This window comes from Sciurus carolinensis, chromosome 5, assembly GCF_902686445.1.
Source record: "Sciurus carolinensis chromosome 5, mSciCar1.2, whole genome shotgun sequence".
In the NCBI taxonomy this organism is placed as follows: domain Eukaryota; kingdom Metazoa; phylum Chordata; class Mammalia; order Rodentia; family Sciuridae; genus Sciurus; species Sciurus carolinensis.
The window spans coordinates 26966783-26985249 of record NC_062217.1 but is presented as its reverse complement, the minus strand read 5'-3'; the positions used below and the strand labels follow the sequence as shown (position 1 = coordinate 26985249).

The 18467-nt window shown below is 44.4% G+C and overlaps 1 long non-coding RNA gene across 1 annotated transcript; it reads right to left on the bottom strand.

Annotated features, from left to right (window-relative positions):
- Positions 1–11301: 11301 nt before the first annotated feature.
- On the bottom strand, positions 11302–16035 carry LOC124985460 (uncharacterized). The gene is made up of 3 exons (XR_007108863.1): positions 14903–16035; positions 13925–14714; positions 11302–11701 (listed from the first exon to the last, which is right to left on the bottom strand). It is a non-coding gene; the product is annotated as an uncharacterized LOC124985460 (long non-coding RNA).
- Between the last annotated feature and the right edge of the window lie 2432 nt (positions 16036–18467).

Below are 18467 nucleotides of genomic sequence, written 5' to 3'. Positions count from 1 at the left end.
AATGTGAATACACTGAATATCACTGGATTTTTACTTTATTTTTTATTCATTTTCAGACTACACTGAGTATTAAACCCAAGGTCTCACACATGCTAAGCAAGTGCTCTGCCTCTGAGCTACATTTTCAGCCCTTTATATTTGTTACTTTGAGGCAGGGTCTCACTAAGCAGTTGTCCAGACTGGACTTGAACTTTCAATCCTCCTGTGCCAATATCCTGAGCAGTTAGGATTATAGGCATGTGCCACAGCACTCAGCTGAATTTTGCACTTTATTTTGTTTATTTTACTTTTATTTTTGCAGTGTTGAGGATTGAACCCAGGGATGCTCTATCACTGAGCTACATCCACAGACCTTTTTATTTTTCATTTTGAGGCAGAATCTCACCAAGTCCTCAGAATGACCTCAAATTTGCAATCCTCCTGCCTCAGCCTCCTGAGATTATAGGCATGGTCAAGGCCCCAGCCTGAAATTTGCACTTTAATGGGCACATGGTATAGTACATGAATTTTGCCTGAATAAATCTGTTCGGGGCAGGGGGAGGTCCGTGCATCTCAAAGGTCATTAATGGTCATACTGTTTTCTGCAAATGATCACATGGAGCTGATCCCCAGCAAGGACAGATTCCAGACTCGATTAATTTATTACCAACATCTTTGAAATCCAGCTGTGAACATTGGCACAAGCCTGTAATTCCAGCAACTTGGGAGGCTGAGGCAGGAGGATCATGAGTTTGAGGCCAGCCTTGGCAACATAAGCAAGATCTTGTCTCAAAATTAAAAAACAAAATAAAACAAAAAAACCTAAAGGGCTGGAATGTACCTCAGTGGTAGAGCTCTCCTGGGTTAAATTCCTAGTCCTACCACGGGCAGGTGGTGGGGAAGAGGAGAAAGAAAAGGAAGGAGAAGGAGAAGAAGGGGGTGGGGAGGGGAAGTAATTAAGGATGCATCTTATAACTGAAGATGCTTCCCATCTGTTGGCCAGGCCACAAGTGCCTTTGCCTACATGTCCATGAGCATCAGTAGTCGCAGTGTCCCAACTTGGAAACTGGGTGTCAGTGGCTTGGAATAGAATCTCAGAAGGAAGAGTGAAGCACTCTTTTAATCCCGGAAAAACAAATGTTTATGAAAAAAGGGGGCCGAGAGGATGATAAATCATCACATGCTTGTAATAGACTTGAAATAGGAATCAAAAATAGGCAAGCAACTGGCCATGGTGGCACATGCCTGTAATCCCAGTGATCAGGAGGCTGAGGCAGGAGAATCGGGAGTTCAAAGCCAGCCTCAGCAACAGCAAGGTGCTAAACAACTCAGTGAGACCCTGTCTCTAAATAAAATACAAAACAGGGCTGGGGATGTGGTTCAGTGGTAGAATGCCCCTGAGTTCAATCCAAAGTACCCCCCCCCATAAAAAAAGCAAGCAAAGAGCCCCGCCCCAACCAAGAGCTCAAGGACTTGTGGATTCTCCTAAGAAATGCTGCATCACCAATGTTTTTGGTGGCACAAAGCATGGCATTGAGTGAATAAGCAGAAACAGGACTCTGAGTCAAACAAGTGATTCAGAAGGCTGGGACTCAGAATGTGAAGACAACTTAGGAATATTTTAAATCAATTTATTTTGCCTCAATTCTTTTTATGTATGCAAAACAGTGGCAAATGTTTCCAAAACCTAATCCTAAAAGAGCAATTTCAGAAAGTACAAAATAAAAATGGTAAAGAAAGCATTTAATTGTCATCATTTTTTTCCCTTAGTGGGATATCACATAATACCGCAGAATCCATGGTCCCTTATTTGACACACCCTGACTTACAGTGGTTCAACTTGAAATTTTTTGAGTTTATGCTAGTGTGAAAGTGATAAGCATTTTCAGTAGAAACCCTGCTTCAGATTTTGAATTGTGACCTTTCCCCAGACAAACTGTATGGAGGATGATACTCTTTTCAGATGCAGGTGGCAGCAAATAATTCGCAGCTCCCTATCAGCTCCATGGTCACCAGGGAAAACCACCAATACTGACTGTACTGTATACTGCACTCGACAAATTATATAAGTTATTCAACACTTTTTTATTAAATAGGCTTTGGGTTCTAAGACGTTTCTCACTGCAGACTAAGTATCCTGAGCAGATTTAAGGTAGGCTAGGCTAAGTGACCACGTTCAGTAGGTTCAGGGTATTAAATGCATTTTCTACTCAATAATATTTTCAGCCTATGATGGGCTTTTTGGAAAAAGTTCCATTGCAAATCAGGGAGCATCTGTATTTGGTACTTAATTACCAAAGATTGTTCATGAGGGTGGCAAGCACTATTTTCTAAGTTGAACATGACATCTGTAGCTGCTTTATTGAAAAAATGTTGTAGGCCTCGCCACTCAACACAGAAATGAATTGACACTTGTATTAGGACTTTCACAGAATCTTTACATTAGCAATAAGAGTTCTCTGTTATTTATGACCCCTCCTCAGTGCTGGACGCTGTGCTAAGTGCCTTTCCTGCGTTGGAATTCACCGGACTCCAGAAGATGGTATTCTTTACCACTCTATGAGGTCCAAATTGAGCCTTAAAATCTGACCATCAAATACCAAGAGAAGTCTAGAAAGGAGTTGCAGATTTCTGGGTGTTCTCTAATTACGTCGAGGGCTGACTAGACCGACTCTGCATTTTCCACATTACTGGAGGTCCGTGCAAACATGTGGAAGAACCCAGAGTTGCGCTGGTGGTACCCACCTGTAATCCCAGCGATTCTGGAAGCTGAGGAAGAAGATCTAAGTTCAAGGTCAACCTGGGAAATTTAGAGAGGCCCTGTCTCAAAATAAATAATAAAAGGGTTGGGAATATAGCTCAGTGGTATAGCATCCCTGGGGAAGGAAGGAAGGAAGGAAAGAAGGAAGGAAGGAAGGAATTGTAGGCCCCAATTTTCTCCTGAAAATTCTGCTGATGAGCTGAAAAACTAAGTTTCTGTCCTCCACCTTTATTTTCCCAGCATCTTGGTCTTCTTTTGTAGACTGACATGCCTGTGGAGAGAATTGCAAAGGATTTGAGACCCAGAACCCAAACAAGGATAACCTATCACAAAATCCCAAATCTTGGGGCTTCTAAGCTGAAAAGGCGCCCAGAGATTGATGTGCACTGGAACACCTAGGAAGCTCTCCCCAGACCTGTTGCAGAAGAATCTGGAGGGGGTTGGTGTAAGAGCCAGATTCTTAGTGGTTGTCCAAATAGGCTTCCTGGGCCAGCAGCCTCGGCAGCACCCAGGAACTTGTTAGAATACGAATTTGTGGGCCCCACCCCGGACGTCAGATGAGAAATTCTGGGGGTAGGGTCGAGCACTCTGGACTTTATCAAGCCTAACAGTAGGCGCTAAAACCTGCTAACGTCTGAGAACCGCTGAACTAGAGTAAGAATCTGGCTAGGACCTTAATATTGTCCCTTTTTGGAAATTTGTGACAACTCTATTGCAAATGAAATGAAAAAGAAAATGTATGTTTTCACATTTTATTATACATGGAATCTCTCTGAGCATTTATATATTTAAAAGTATGAGAATCCTAACCTAAAATTCTAATCCTATTCTCCAACTTAACAGGGGCTAAAAATATTTTTCCTTAAAAAGTTTGTTAATCTCAAGTGTTTCCTTTATTCAGTTGTACAGTATTAGATGACAAAGACTTTTTGAAAAGTGTCCACTTCAGTTTTGCACAAATATGCTATATGGCATTGCTAAATCTGTTCTAGAAAATGCCTGGGGACATTCATTTGTTGTATAGGTATGTTGCTAAAATTAATACAATTGTTAAAAATTATGTTTCAATTTATTGACTCCATTTAAAAAAATTAGTGAAAAATTGTTCCAGCCAATAAAGAAAGTGAGAAGACACTCCCCCAGCACTTAGAAATCTTAATTCAGTTTCTAAAATATTTTTTTCCCTACTAACATTTTGATTCAACACTTGGCCTGGAGAAGGGAGAATTGTGTTTAGGCCAGCATTTCCCAAATAGTATTCCAGCAAGATGTCAAAAGTTGTTTCTCAAAGAAAAGTTTCCGTGGGGGTTAGGAGTACCTCTTGTTGGTACAGCTCTTGCTTAGCATATATAGGGCCCTGGGTTCAATCCCCAGCATCACAAAAAAGAAAAAAGAAAAGGTTCTGTGCTAAATACATTTGGAGAATGCATGTTAAAAAAATATTAAACAAAGCCAAGTGCAGTGTTGCACACTTGTAATCTTAGTGACTGAGGAGACTGATGCCAGAGGCCAGCCTCAGCAATTAGTGAGGCCCTAAGCAACTTAGTGAAACCTTGAAACTTTTTAACCAGGCTGGGGGATGTAGCTCAGTGGTAAAGTGCCCTTGGGTTCAAACACTACTACCAAAAAAAAAAAAAAAAAAAAAAAAAAAAGTCTGGGAAAAACCAGGACACACCTATGATACTAGCAACTCAGGGGGCCGAGGCAGGAGGATTGCAAGTTCAAGGTCAGCCTCGGCAACTTAGTAAGACCTTGCTTCAAGGTTAAAAAATCAAAAGTAACTGGGGATGTAGCTCAGTAGGAGAACGCCAATGGGTTCAATCCCCAGTGCAAAAAAAAGAAAAAAAATTTTGTGTGTATATTATATAGGTTTATATATATATATATAAATTTATATATACAAATAAATATATATATTTATATATTGGTTTCATGACTTCTTAGAGTTTTTAAAATGGTAATATATACTGTATATCTCCAAGAAGGTTGGTAGCACATAACATTTGTTCACCTTTTCTTAACAAAATAATTTTGGAAATCAACAAGGCATTGTTAAGGACCTTCTTACTGACATGGAAATATATTTGTTGTATAGAATCCTTCTTTGTAATGGTAATTTATGCAAAGATATTTTACCTGTAAACTCTTTTGATGATTATTTTAGTTTGTAAAACCCCCTACTAGCTGGGTTTTGGTATCCTGAAACTAAAATGTAGCCTCTGGGTATAATAAATGTGCACCTCTGTTTTAAATAATTCCTTTCATGTATTATCAAAACATTGCTCCTAGAATAAGGTGTTTTTAGCAATTTAATAAATATAAAATAAGCATGACAGATATGGTTCAAATTAAAATCTTTGTTAAATTTCTGTTTCAATGTTGATAATAGGCAGAAGCGACCAGTTGACATTATGACTTAACTGGTGATAAGATAAAGTTATTTCAATTATTCATGTTTTCTCAGTGAATATTTATTGAATATAATGTTAAATTATGTTTTGCTCAATAAGGAAGGCACTAAAAAGAAGTACGTACTAGTTTTTTGTTGCTGCATGATAAAAATAAGCACACACAGAGGCTTTAAACAAGACCCACATATTAGCCCACAATTCTACGGGTCAGAAGCTCAACTTGGTTGGGCTTAGTGGCGCACCCCTCTAATTCCAGTGACTTCACTGAAGTAGAAGGATCACAAGTTTGAGACCAACCTCGGCAACTTAGTGAGACCCTCAGCAATTTAGTGACTCCCTGTCTCAAAATAAAAAGTAAAAAGGACTGGTGATGTGGCTCAGTGGTTAAGCACCCTTGGGTTCAATCCCTGCTACAAAAAAAAAAAAAAAAAAAAAAAGAATCCTGACTACCACAAAGTGTAAGACACACCCGAGTTTAAAAACTAGAAAATAGATACATAACTATGATCAGAATGTAAAAATTAAAATGATTTGTAAAGCTAGGCATGGTGGCGCACACCTGTAATCCCAGCAGCTGGGAGGCTGAGGCAGGAGGATCGAGAGTTCAAAGCCAACCTCAGCAAAAGTGAGGTGCTAAGCAACTTAGTGAGACCCTGTCTCAAAATAAAATACAAAATAGGGCTGGGGATGTGGCTCGGTGGTCAAGTGTCCCTGAGTTCAATCCCTGGTACCAGAAAAAAAAAAAAAAATTTGTACAATGAATCAGTACTGCAATAGTTTGAAGGCTCACATCAATGGAAACAATTAACCAGAAAGGTCACACTGAGTTTAAAAAGACTATACTAGATCCCAAGGAATAATAATAGCAATGACTAACATTTACTGAGTTTTAAACCCCTGTACTGTGCTGTTTACATGTATCAGTCTCATTCTGTTCTTACAAAAATCTTGCTATCCCTTTCGTTCCCATTTTACAGATAAAAAAGCAGAAACTTCCAGAGGTCAAGGTGCTGGCAAGCGGCAGAAGCAGGAACACCGCCAGGAACAAATGGTGTGCTCCTTGCCACTGTTCAGTGTAACAAGTGTTGTTAGGTCTTCACCCTACACTGCAGGCACTGAACTCTGTGCTGGAGATACAGAAGTGAAGACACTTGCTGGCACAGTGGCTTGGGAGGCTGAGGCAGGAGAATCCACAAGTTCTAAATCAGCCTCAGCAACTAGGCGAGGCCCTAAGAAACCTACTGAGACCCTGCCTCAGAATAAAAAATAACAAAAAAGGAGGGACAGAGGGTATTGCTCAGTGGTTAAGCACCCCTGGGTTCAATCCCTGGTGCAAAAAACAAACAAACAAACAAAAAGTAAGAACCATTTCCTGCCCTCAGTACCTCATTATAAGGGTCAAGGAAGCAAAACATCACTCTCAAGTATTCAATGGGCAATAGGGTACATTCAGGTGGAGCATCCATCATGTGAAACTCTAACCTCCAAAATGCTCCCATATCTGAGCTGGTGCTCAAAAAATGTCAGGTTTTGGACCATTTTCAGATTTCAGATTTTTCAGATTAGTGATACTTAACCAGTAAGGTCTGTGTGGATACTCCCAAATCCAGAATATTCCCAAATCTGAAACACATCTGGTCCTAAGCATTTCTGATAAGGGATGCTCGATGACCTCACAGGCCAAGGAGTGATCCACTGTGCTTTGTGGGTGACCAAGGGTTTCTCAGAGGAGGTCACCCTTGAGCTCGGTGTGAAGAGTGCATGGTGAGTTCTCCAGGAGAACGTGGAGGGTTGGGATGAGCGGGGAGAGATTCCAGGCAAGGCAAAGGCAACCGCGTGGCCTATTTCAGGAAATGCCGGCTCTTCCTGGTAGTTCTGTAGGACTGTGGGACCAAGAAGTGAGGGGGAAAGATCAGGGATGAGGCTGGAGTGTGGGAGGAGGGGCGGGAGGGGGTATTGGCTGAATTAAACTGTGCACATGTACAAATGCTACCACTATGTAAATATAATGCACCCAGAAAAAAATATAGAAAAGAAAAAGAGATGAGGCTGGAGAAGTACCCAGAAATCCAATCATAAAGGGTCTTGGATGGCACCATAACCACTTTGGATTTCTCCCTTGGAAAGAGAATCCACTGAGTTACTTTAAGCGGGAGAATCACATGGTCAGAATTGTATCCCCAACAGATGATTTCAACAGTAGCGGGGAGGATGTTTTTGAGAAGAGCAAGAAGAGGGCAAGGAAACCAGCCAGCAGATGAGACAGCAGGAGAGACAGCAGGGGCAGAGGTGAGGGGTGGACAGATACGAAGGAGCAATGGGTGGTGAAGTTTGGGGATGGATAGGTGCGGGAAGTGAAAGAGAAAGCAGATCTGGAAGGACTCCTGGGTATGATTTAGCTTGCTGTTTGGTTGCTGGTACCATTACCTGGGATAAGATTTAGGAGGGAAAAGAAATTTTAGTATTAACCAAATTAAGGTTGAGTTGTCTGTATCACATCCAAATGCAACAGACCACCAGCAGAAACTTGGACACACAGGCCTGGAGCCCGGGGAGAAGTCTGGCCTTGAGAGGCAGGGTGGGGACTCTGCCATGCTGTGGGATGAATTCTGTGCTCCTTGAAGTCACATTCTGCCCCCTGTTGAGAGGCCCCAGGAATACAGATGGGAAGATACTAGATAGGATCCTGCCCCCAGAGGATGTAAACTCATGTACAGGTGCTGATGTTGCCGTGAGCACGTGCACCCTGTAGGAGAGCATTACGTGGGTGACTTCTTAACACGGATGATTCCAGGGCAGTAGGAAGGTGGGCGTAAAACCAGGAGGGAATGGTGGACGCTCTCTTCTGTGGAAGCAAGTGAAAAGTGACCGAATAGCCAATTGGGGTGACTCGAGAGAAATGGCATGCAGATTAATTCAGTGTGCTGTTTAGCAACAGGGTTTATGACAGCACACTCCGTACTGAGCTACACAGGGGACCTGCCCACGAGGAGCCCTCCCCAGAGCACACTTATCCCGGTCTGCATGCCGTGGTCCCAAAGCTGTTCCTCAAGTTCAGGATTTGACTTATTTTGTTAATTATCATTATTATGGTTGTTGGAGCAAGTGGCCCCATTTCTCAGCAGGGGCATCCCATTGAGCCAAGTTCACCAAGGCTGGTTATTCGCCCAAAGTCCAAGGCATTGATCGGCAAAGGAACCCTACAGGGCAGCCTGGCTGGCTGGCTCCCCAGGGCTCAGCCTGTGGCACACCAAATTGCCGCAAGAACCAGCATTGAGGTTGTTAGGTGATTTTAGCATTCGCCACCTTCCTGCCTTAAGAGACTTGGGTAGGTGTCCTGATTGACTTCACAGATGGCTTTTCAACCACGCTTCTTCTCTAGCTGGGTCCAGAGTTTGTTTCTGCTCCCTAAATTCCACGGGGTTCTCAGATAGCTCCCCGGTTTTTAATGGAGTTCAAGCCTCCCCCAGCTCTTCAGCGACTCATTGAGCTGGCATCCCCTTGATATGCTCCTGCTGATTACCTCCATTGTGTATCGATGTAAACGGGTGAATCTCAGGTGACAAGTTTAGAACTTTTATTTTAAGTAATTTTAAGTTATGATGGACACAATACCCTTATTTTATTTATTTTTTATATGGTGCTGAGACTCAAACCTCACACATGCAGGGCACACATCCTCCACCACGGAGCCACACCCAGCCCACAAGCTTAGATCTTAAGCGACAGTGCCCATCACTCCCTATAAAGAAGGGTCAGAGGTTAGACGGGGAAGTAGGATTAGACTGAAAAGTACTCCAAAATCTGGTGTCATGACTTTTCATATGAGCACTAGGGAACACTGGAGGTGTGGGTTTGACAGGAGGGCAGTTTGGTGAAATCAGTATGCGAGACAAGTTAACCTGGGGCTGAGGAGCAACCGCATTGGAGTATTCTAGAAGTCTCAGGCCAAGAGCCCAGGAAGCTGAGGCAAGAGTTAGAGGAGACATGTGAGGCAGGACCAAAATGGTGACAAAATCCAGAAAGGAAATGCCACCTGAAAAGGACCTTTCGCAGACAGGCAACAGGACTTGGTGACTGATGGGCTACAGCAGGTGACAACGAGGAAAATGTTTTTCTTTATTGATATGATCGCTATAGACAGTTTTTCAGGTATTTTAATTATGACTATACTTGGTTTGAGGTATATGGGGTTTTTTGTTTTGTTTTGCTTTTGTTTCCTTGGGGTTCTTATTTTTGTTTTTGTGGTGCTGAGGATCAAACCTAGGCCTCGTACATGCAGGGCAAGTGCTCCACCACCAGGCTACACTCCTGGTCCTTGGTATATGTTTATAAGCAATATATATATTATCTATATGTAAACTGATGAACAGTTTATCAGAGTCTGACACCTCCTCCCTGGTTCTCTGAGGACATTAATAACAATGAGCAACTTTTTAAAAAATTACAATTTGAGCCTGGCTTGCTGGTGCACATATCAATCTCAGTGACTTGGGAGGCTGAGGCAGGAGGATCAAGAGTTCAAGGTCAGCCTTAGCAACTTAGTGAAACCTGACTCAAAAAGAACAAGAAAAAGGGCTGGGAGTATAGCTCAGTGGTAGAGCTCCCCAGTACTGCAAAAGTAATAATAATGATAAAATAAAATTCCAACCTGTTAGCTAATCTAGAGTCTTAAATCTGTTAGGAAGAAATGCTCCCGATATAAACAATAAGTTTTGAAGAGTAAGAAATAGTTAGGAGAGAAACTCAGAATAGTGTGGGAGTGGGGGGTAGTGTTTGGGAGGGTGGAGGAGAATTGGTCAGTCAATTGATAAGTGTTTATGTATTATTAATTAAATCTGAGTGATATATAAAAACAAATTGTATGTATCCATGGAGTAATATGATGTTTCAATACACGTTTACATTGTGTAATATTTAAATGGGGTTAAACATATCTACTCAAACATTTTTCATTTCATATGGTAAAAACTTCCAAATCCTTCTAGATTTTTGAAATATCCAGTATCTTATTCTATGCACCCTACCATGCGCTTACACACCAGAGCTTCCTATTCCTGTACAGCTGTAACTCAGCGCCCATTCGTCAACCTCTTCCCATCACTTCCCCAACCCCCACGCCCCACCTCTGCTCACCCCCAAGCTCAACTTCTGAGCTCACTTCTTTTGAGATTCCACACATGAGGATGTGAGGACGATCTTCCTGCAACATCTGTCACCCCACTGATTGACAGCCTTGATTCAGCTGATCGGACAGGTGTCCCCTTGCTGCCTCACTGCTCCACGTGCGTCCCTCCGACCCTGCACGCTGGGTTGAGGAGGACGACCTTCTTGACAGAGGAGGTCCATCCTGTGGTCAAGGGTATTCATAGGAGTAGCTGCCCTCCCCTGCTGGACCTTCAAGCAAACTCTCAGTACTCCACATGTGGGAGAAGTCAATGCAGCACTTGGTCTATCTGCACCTGGTTTATTTCACCAAACGTAATTATTTCCAGTTCCATCTGTGTTACAGCAAATGACACGATTTCACTCTTTTTTATGGTCAATAAATTTTGCTTTTGTTTTTGTTTTCTGGGAGGTTTAGCCCCTAATATTGGGAATTAAACCCAGGACCTCAAGTGTGCTAGGCAAGTGCTCTACCACCGAGCTACTCCTCTAGCCATTTTATTTCGTTTTATTTTATTTTATTATTTTGAGATAGGATATTGCTAAATGGCCTGGGCTGGCCTCACGCTTGCAATCCTCCAGCTTCAGCCTCCTGCGTTACTAGAATTACATTAAACATTTATGCTACGATTAAGGTTGTACCAGGTGCTTTGGAAGCTACAAAAGCTGAGTGGCAGTTCCTTTTCATGAGTTTCCAGCCCTCTTGGAAGCTGGATCTCTAAGAAATAACTGAAAGCAACATCATAAAAGGGTATATGACTTAGCTACTAAGCTTGTACATGGAGACCAGTGGTGTTCCATCCATAAACTGACTGATGGGTCTCTGGAAGCCACAGCAGAGAAAACCACAAGGGAAGACCAACCAAAAAGAAAAAAAAAAAAAAAAAACGTAGCTTGAAAGAAAGGAAAACAGGCGGTAAATTAAATAACAAATTCCAGAGGGATTTATCCTTTTCTCTTTTTATCCCCAAAGGTTTATCCTTTTTATTCTTCGCAAACCATTTTTGTGTATATCAATCTCCTTTTTAGCCTTGACACAATCTAGCAAGGGAGACAAAGTTGGGATCAAAAAGGGGGACAGGATTTGAGAGAGATTTATGATTATGGACTTCATGACCAGTTAGTCGTCTGGTGAAGGCGAGGGAAGAGTTGAGGTTGGCGGCTCCCGCTCATTCATTCGATCATTAAATCGCTCACACATCCTGCACTTGTCGAGGGTCTATTCTGTGGCGTGTCTGTGCACTGGTCTCAGGAGTCCAGATTCCTGGCTGGGGTTCCAGGTGGATGACAGGGTCCCTGCCTGAGGCAGGAGGTGGTGGAAAAGCATGTGGTACAGGTGGTGGTTCAGGGTTCCAGGGGTCCAGTTCCTGGGGATTCAGGGTACCTGTGAGACACGTAGGTAAAATTGAAAAGCAGGCAATTTTACAGAAAAGTTTGATTTTTTTTCAGGACGGAAGTCTAAGACATGAAACAGACTCTTATTAGCCTACTGGTGAAAGTTAAAACTGAGGTGGATTAGACAACCTCCAGAGATCTTGGTAATGATATTTAATAATCTAGAACTTCAGTTTCTTTTTCTTTTTCTTTTTTTTTTTTTTCGGTGGCACTGGGGATTGAGCAAGGTACAGGACCTTGCACATGCTAAGCAAGCACCCCAGCACTGAGTTACACCCCCAGCCCCCAGAACTTCATGGAAAAACAAGACAGTATCCACATCTCAGAATGGTCTTATCAGTGTCAACGGGCCTTGAATACAGCCCTGCGCTGCACATACGGGGAATGAATATTTCACCATTACAGTGTCTGCCTCATAGCTTCCTATTGGTTGAGCAAATTCCTCAAAGAAAACCAAAGTTTTGCACTCGAATTCCTCCATTATTTCATTATCTTCACATTCCCAGGCAAAGGTCAAGAGTTAAACACAAATGGCTCTTTGTTTTTTTGTTTTTTTTTTTTTTTTTTGGTGGGGGAGGGATACCAGGAATTGAACCCAGGGGAACTTAACCCCTGAACCATATCCCCAGCTCTTTTTTGTATTTTATTTAAAGACAGGGTCTCACTGAGTTGTTCAGGGCCTCGCTAAATTGCTGAGGCTGACTTTGAACTTGTGATCCTCCTGCCTCAGCCTCCTGAGCGTCTGGCATTACAGGCATGCAACACGGCACCTGGCATGAATGGGTCTTGATATCCAGTCTTCAATTCGAAAATAAGAATGTTGGATTAATTCATAAATATGTTTTAGATGTGAAAGGTGTATCTGATCAGGAACGGGGCGGGGCGGGAAGATAAGGACGCAGGGCAGAGGGTTGAGACATTGTTGAGCTTGGCTTCTGGAAGCACAGCTAATGAATGGTGAAGGATTAACGTGAAAACATGTTTTCACATACTCTGGCCATTGAAGAGTGAAGGGGAGGGGAAATTCAGAGAAATCTGAGAGAAAAACTCAAGCTATCATTAGGAAACCCCCTGACTGTCAAAATGAAAGATTGGGGGTTGGGCGGGAAGCCAGAATACTTTTAGAAAAATATTCAAAGCAAAATTGGAGGAGGCTAAATTTAGAAGCAGTGTCTTCATGGAGTGAAAGGGTGAAGAAGTGGCAAAGAGGTATTTTCAAAGTCTGCTTTTTTTTTTTTAACACCATATTCTTATATGGTGTAAAAATGACTTTTTTAGATTAGTCTTTATTTGGGGGGTAACAAACTCCAGGATTAGCACCTGATAAGGAACACATTGCACTCCACTTTTAATTTTTTTATACAGTCCGATATGAGAAAGAGTTGGCTCAGTGCCACCCTATTGGATTTTCATGGTTCTTGTAAACTGGATGCAGAGGTATGACTTCTAGTCACTCAGCGGTGAAACTAGAGGAAGAAGAAATTCCTGGTACTAGAAATTTGTTTACTGTTGTCAAAACAAGGTGGGGTTGTTTCTCGAATTTTTAATTTGTTTTCTTTTTTGCAGTATTGGGGATTGAACCCTGTGAGGCTCTATCTCTAGCTACATCCCCAACTCTTTATTTTTTATTTTGAGACAGGACTTTGCTAAATTGTTGAAGCAGGACTTGAATTTGCGATCCTCCTGCCTCAACCTCCCAGGTCTTTGGGATTTCAGGCACACGCCACCCTGCTTAGCAAATTTTTAATGGGTCTCAAACTGCAGTGCCAGTCTTCTCCAGACCACAGGAATGGGTGCGAAAAGTCAGTATTTCGTGTGTTTCTGTGCAAAACCAAGGAGCCTGACACAATGGCACACGCCTGAGATCCCAGTGATTTGGAAGGCTGAGGCAGGAGGACTGTAAATTCAAGGCCAGCCTTGGCTCTTAGCAAGACCCTCAGCAACTCAGCAAACCCTGTCTCAAAATTAAAAATAAAAAGAACTGGGGAGGAACCTAGTGGTAAAGTACCCCTGGGTTCAACCCCCAGTACCAAAACAAACAAAAGGAACCACATACTCTCCTCCCGCTCAGTCAGGCATCCATCATTTATTAAGGCATTAAAATAGGCCTGACATTATGCTGATGACTAGGGATGTGTGAATGCAGTAATTGTCCCTTTTCCTAGGATCCTTCCAGGCCACTGAAGAAGACAATCTTGGTTTCAGATGTCACCTCTAAATGTATGTGTTGGGTGCCAAGTTGTCCATCAGGTTCAGAGCCGGGAGCAGGGTTTATCACACAGGTGGTAACGCGGAAGCTAAAAGGATGACCAGGAAGTAGCCGGTTAGTCACTAAGTGCCCAGTTAGAGTAGGAGTTAAATCTCAGGCGACTGGGAGAGGACTCAGTAGACCCCTACTTGGAGAAGGTCACCTTGTATGGAGGCCTGTCCTCTCTCAGTGGGTGGCAGAGTCTGAGCTGGGGTAGTCAGGTCAGAAGGGCCTCGTGGGACCCGCGGAAGAATCTGGACTCTTACCTTGAGTGTGAGAGGAAAGCCCCTGGACCGCGGTGTGGGCTGCCGCCTGAGCTGTTGCTGGGGGGCCCTTCTCTACAGACCGAGTTACTCTGAAAGTCGGGGTGTTCTGCTCATCTTCCTGTGATCACTGGTTTCCTGCAAACACTTCCTGAGCACCTTCTGGGGTTCGGGGTGCAGAGAAGTAAGCCCCAGCCTCTCCGCCCTAGAGAAAGCGTGGTCCACAAAGCTGTAGCCCTGTGAAGGGCCAGACAGAGATGTAGGGACACTGGGGGCCTCGCGGGGAGGCGGCCGGTCACAGAAAGTTCCCAGAGGGTGAGGCTTTGACCAAAGCCTGTCCTTAGCCAGGGAAAGCAGAGCCCGCAGGGCAGGCCGGGAGGCAGAGGTGACAGCAGGAGTGTGTGCGGTGGACGGCGCCTGGGCGTGCTGAAAGGCAGAGGCGGAGGTGGACGCCTCGGCCAGGGACACGAGGCACGCGTCTTTGTGCTCACCTGGAGGAAGAGACGCGAGGGGGATGTAACCACAGATGGTCCGCAGAGGGGCTCGGTGGCAGGTCCGGTGAGCATGCGCCCAGTCCATCCACCAGCAGTGCGCGCTGCGTGGTGTGTCAGCCGCCCGCCACCCAGGAGCCGGTGGTCCCGTAGGAATTGGGTGCCAGCCCCCCGTACTTTTACCGTACCTTTCCTATGCCGAGGCGTGTTTAGAGACAGGTAGGGATCGTTGTGACGCCACTATGCACCGTGCTGGCGCGGTAACAGCCGGGCAGCGACTGCCTGGGGAGCGCAGGGCGCGCCGTCTGGGCTCCGGTGCGCGCGCTCGGTGGCGTGTGCGCACCGGACATCAGCTGGGGGCACTTTCCTCCGAACCTGTCCCCGTCGTGGGGGGCAGGCCCCTTGTATCCTCAGCACCATTCTCGAGTGGCTCTGGGGACACAACAGCCTATCCCTCAGCCTGGTCCCTGCCTCCTCTCCCTCCACAGCCAGGCAGAAGGTGCCCTTCAGTCCAGAGGCTAGAAAGACTGTCCCCAGATACTCAGTGCTCCCACCCGGGTCGCTGCCCCTAACCCTACCCGGCTCCCGGGTCTGAGATCGGCCCTCCACACCCCCAGCCCTGCCTAAGCAGAGCCCCAGATGCTCAGAGCCTGCGCCTCCTCCCTCTCCTTGACCTTCCCTTCGGGGCTGTCATCTGTGAAACTGTGTCCTCGATGTCCTCAGGCTCCGGCCTGAGGGGTGGGAGTGAAGAGGTAGCTGGGGTGGCAAAAGCAGGCCCAGAGAGGTCCTCCTTCACCAGGTCACTACCAGGAAACGATTGTGGCCGGTCATCCAGGAGGCAGGCGAGCCGGAAGGACTGGCCACGGGAGGAGGAGGGAGGAGGCTGGAGGCCGGCTAGGCGGGCTTTCGTTATCCTCCTCTCTACCTTCACGTGTTGCAATTTTCCATCGTAAAAAGTTGAAAAACAAAATCGTTGGTATTTTGGACTGGGGGCGCAGCTCAGTGGTAAGAGTGCCTGGGTGGTATGCGTGAGTCCCTGAGTTCCATCCCCAGCGCCGCAAAAAAAGAAAAGGTATTTTGAAAAAGCTGAATTTTCAATAATATTTTGTGTTTCTTGAAATAGAACCACCATTTGACCCAGCTCTTTCACTCCTTGGTTTATATCCAAAGGACTTAAAATCAGCACACTACAGGGACATAGCCACATCTATAGCTGTTTATAGCAGCTCAATTCACAATAGCTAAACTATGGAACCAACCTAGAAGCCCTTCAACAAATGAATGAATGAAGAAAATGTGGTACATATACACAGTGGAATACTACTCAGCCTTAAAAAAGAATGAAAGTATGGCATTTGCAGGTAAATTGATAGTACTAGAGAATACCATGCTAAGTGAATAAGCCAATCCCAAAGAACTAAAGGCCTAATGTTTTCTGGTAAGTGGATGCTGATCCATAGTAGGGGGATGGAGGTAGGAAATGAAGGAACTTTGGATTGTGCAGAAGGGAGTGAGGGGCAGGGTGGGGCGACAGGGATGAGAAGGACGGTAGAATGAGACAGTCATTATTACCCTATATACATGTATGATCACATGACCCATGTGACTCTGCACCATCTACAGCCAGAGGAATGAGAAGCTGTGCTCCTTTGTGTACGGTGTGTCAAAATGCATGGATAATTAGTCATGGATAACTAATTAGAACAAATTTTTAAAAATTAATAAAAATTAATTAATTAATAATAAGAGTACTTTGTTTTTGCCAGTTAATTTGAGCAATATTACATTTTTTACCACTGTGAAAACAAAGCAAGACCCATCTTGCCAGAACACAGGTGATTGACCCTCTCCCCGCTCAGACCGCTGCCACCTCGTCTTGGCCAATGTCATCTGGTGTCCCCTCCTGGTTTTAATCAGCTACCCTACAATTCCATTCCTCTGTCTGAGCGTGCTTTGCCTAAGGGACACTGTCTCTGCTACTTGTCCCACAGGGCAACACTCTAAGGAAGCTGCAGTTTATACCCACCCTGACCTTCCCCAGACCTAGGCTTTTCTTTCCACCCCAGCTGTGACTTTGATGTGCTGGGAGCTGCTGGTTGTCATACTTGTTTTTTAAATGATCCCCTGGGGCCTCTCTAGGTTAAATACTACCCCACCTCCCGCTTTTTTCTTTTTTTCTTTTTTTCGTGGCCTAGCTTTTTCAGTAGGTCTCCTAGGGTATCTCTAGCCCGGAAAAGATGCTCCATAGACACCATAAGGGTGAAGAACACGTTTCAGATATACGCGATGATCCTGGGTAGAGCCCACATTGTGATTAAGATGCTTCACGACAAAGTAACGTCACGATGAAAAGATAAGGCATCTACTCACAAGAACAGCACCTGTCTTGAGTGCAGCCTGGTCCCAGGCCAGGGTGGGATTAGTTCACAGGTACTCTTGGAACTGTCCTTCCCACCAGGCCTGCGCCCCTCCTCCCACCCCACCCTGCAAAGTTCGGCTATTTTCTAAAAGTATTTCTTAGTTGTAGATGCTCACAATGCCTTTCTTCACTTACTTATTTTTATGTGGTGCTGAGGATTGAACCCAGTGCCTAAGCGCTCTACCTCTGAGCTACAGCCCAGCCCCAAAGTCCAGCTGTCTTAAAGGAGACATAAAATCATTCCCAACCTGATTGACCCATCTTCCAATTAGTCTCCCAAGGCTTCCTTCTTCCTTCTGGAAGCTTCCCAGACTCCCTCAGCAATGCTGATTTCCCTGTGGGGCTCCCAGAGCAGCAGAAGGCACAACAGCTTGGCTATGGTTTCCCTCAGGCAGTCTCCTTTAACACAGCCACACCTGTGCCTGGCACTGGGCAGGGTCCCCAAAGCCTGGTGGAGCCGGTAATGCGGTACCCCAAATAAAGAACTGATTGCACAAGGCCCTGGGCTGGCAACAGATGGGTTACCTTCCTATAGAAGAGGAATATTCTTTACAAGATAAAGGACAGGGAACTTTAGATTATGTAGAAGGAAATGAGAGGGAGGGGGGTATGAAAAATGGTGGAATGAGACAGACATCATTACCCTGTGTACATGTATGATTGCATGAATCTACATCGTGCACAACCATAGAAACGAAATGATGTGCCCCATTTGTGTACAATGAATTAAAATGCAGTCTGTAAAAAATTAAAAGATAAATTAAAATAAATAAATAAATAAAAAGCAGAAAAAAGATAAAGGACAAGATATAATAATTTATTGTATTATTGATTAACTTATTATTTATTTGTACACTTTTATTGTGTACCTACTAGGAGGCACCACTATGGTAAAACTTTGCCTGCCTTATTTATATTTAGCCTAAACTTTTTGTTTGCTTGTTTATACCGAGGATTGAATCCAGATGCCCTTTACCACTGAGCTACATTCCCAGGCCTGCCTTGAATTTACAATCCTCCTACCTCAGCCTCCGGAGTCACTGGCATTACAGGCCTGTGCCACTACACTCAGCTATCCAGAAATTTTATCCGTTTACTTTCCCCCCCTCCCTCCTTCATTCCCCTCACATCTCATTAAATCGTTAACAAGGGTGGACTCCGTTTGTTTTTAAAGCACGACTCTGCGCTTCTTAATTTATTCCTTGAGAGAACAAATGACCCAACCTCCGTGCCTCAGTCTCCCCATCTCTAAGGTGGTTCTGACTATAGTAAATACTCCATAGGATTTTGAGGACTTCAAGAGTCACTGAATCTTAAGCACAGGTACAGTGTCT